Below are 2,597 nucleotides of genomic sequence, written 5' to 3' on the forward strand. Positions count from 1 at the left end.
GGAAGATAAGGAGGTGAATAAAATTCTGGAAAAGTTAGATATGATAGATCTCTGGAGAAAATGAAAGATAACAGTATTATAAAGCAGTAATTATCAAAGTAATGTAGCACTGGCTAAAAAATAGAGTGGTGGATCAGAGGAATAGATTAGGTACAAATTACATTATAGTAAATGAACATAATAATCTAGTATGTGATAAACCAAAAGATCCAAGTTTTTGGAACAAAAACTCATTATTTGACAAAAATTGCTGGGAAAACTGGAAAGCAGTATGGCAGAATCTAGGTATAGACCATCATCTCACAGCATATACCAAGGTAAGGTCAAAATGGGTACATGATTTAGACATAAAGGATGATACCATAAGCCAACTAGGAGAAGATGTAATAGCTTACCTGTCGTATTTATGGATAAGGGATAATTTAGAACCAAAGAAGATATAGAGAGCATTACAAAATGCAAAATAGATAATTTTGATTATATAAAATAAAAGTTTTTGCATGAACAAAATAAATGAAACCAAAGTTATAAGAAGAAAACTGGGGGAAAATTTACAATAAGTACATCTGATAAAAGCCTCATTTCTTAAATATATAGTGAACTGAGTAAAGTTCATAAAAATACAAGTCATTCACCACCTGAATAAATGGTCATAGAATATGAACAGGCAGTTTTCAGATGAAGAAATCAAAGGTATCTGTAGTCATAAGAAAAAATGCTTTAAATCACTATTGATCAGAGAAATGCAAATTAAAACAACTTTGAAGTGCCACCTCAGACCTATCAAGGTGGCTAATATAACAAAAAAAAATGATAACTGTTGGAGGAGATGTGGGAAAACTGGGACACTAATATACTGTTGGTGGAGTTGTGAACTGATCCAACCATTCTGGAGAGCAATTGGGAACCATGTTCAAAGGACTATAAAACTGTGCATACCCTTTGATCCAGCAATACCACTTCTAGGTCTGCATTCCAAAAACATCCAAAAAACAAAATAATCAAAGGGAAAAGGACCTATTTGTACTAAAATATTTATAGCAGCTCTTTTTTTTCACAACAACTCTTTTTATGGTGTTTAAGAACTGGAAATTGAATATATGTCCATCAATTAGGGAATGGCTAAACAAGCTGTGGCATATGATTACAATGGAATATTATTTTGTTATAAGAAATGACAAGCAGGACAATTTCAGAAAAACCTGGAAAGACTTATATGAACTAGTGCATAGTGAAGTGAACAGAATCAGGAGAATGTTGTACATGGTATCAGCAATATTGTTTGATGAAGAACTATGAATGACTTAAGATACTCTTAGCAGTACAATGATCCAAGACAATCTCAAAAGACTAATCATGAAGCTTACTATCCAACTCCAGAGAAAGAGCTGAAATGAATTTATTACAGACTGAAGCATGCTATTTTTCACTTTCATTTTTTTTCTTTTATTCCAGTTTTCTGGTACAAAATTATTAATATGTAAATGTTTTAGATAATTGCACATGTGTAACCTATATCTGATTCCTTATCATCTAAGGGGGTTAAGGGGTAGTGAGGAAGGGATAGAATTTGGAACTCAAAACTTTAAATAAAAATGTTATAATTTTTTAAAGTCGTAGTTCTTTATTACTAATTTTCGGTGATATTATATAGAGGAAATTTATACTCACATCTAGTTTAACTACATTTCTACAAAAATTCTCAAAGGCTATGATTCTACTAAATGAGCAAATATTAGATAAGAACTTTAGAGATCCCTTTAGGGTATTCATGTAAGTGTTTTTTTTTAATTGTTTGTTTAACAGGTAAAGGCATATTGTTTTATTGCACTTTGCTTTATTGTGTTTCTGATGTCATTTGTCCATCATCATGTGCTCACTTTGTACTTCCATGTCACATTTTGGTAATCCTCCTTGGAACACTTCAAAATGTTCATTATTATTACATATGTTATAGTGTTCTGTGATTGATAGTCTTTGATGTTACTATGGTAATTATTTTGTGGCACCATTAACCATAGCCATATAAATTAGCAAACAATAGATAAATGTTGTTTGTGTTTTGACTGTTCCAACAACCAGCTATTCCCTTGTCTCTTTCTTTCTCCTTGGGCCTCCTTATTCCCTTAGATACAACAATATTGAAGAATATTACATAAACTTAGTAGCAAGGTTTGAGAGGATTGACTCCAATTTGGAAAGAAGTTCTATGGTGGGTAAAATGCTATCAAACAGTTTTGCATGCTACAGAGAAAATTTTCATGAAAGGAAGAGTAAATCTTTGTGGCAAAATTCACTGTTATTTCATTTTAAGAAGCTGCCATAATCCCTCCTGCTTCAGCAACCACAACCCTGATTAATCGGCAGCCATTAATATTGAGACAAGATCCTCCACCAACAAAAAGACTATGGTTTGCTGAAGGCCGACACAATGGTTGGCATTTTTTTTTTAGCAATAAAGTATTTTTTTTTCTTTTTTCCTTTTTTTAAGGCAATTGGGGTTAAGTGACTTGCCCAGGGTCACACAGCTAGTAAGTGTCAAATGTTTGGTCTGAAGCCAGATTTGAACTCAGGTCCTCCTGACTTTAGGGTTGGCG

Source organism: Vombatus ursinus, unplaced genomic scaffold, assembly GCF_900497805.2.
Source record: "Vombatus ursinus unplaced genomic scaffold, bare-nosed wombat genome assembly UNPS02014942.1, whole genome shotgun sequence".
In the NCBI taxonomy this organism is placed as follows: Eukaryota; Metazoa; Chordata; class Mammalia; order Diprotodontia; family Vombatidae; genus Vombatus; species Vombatus ursinus.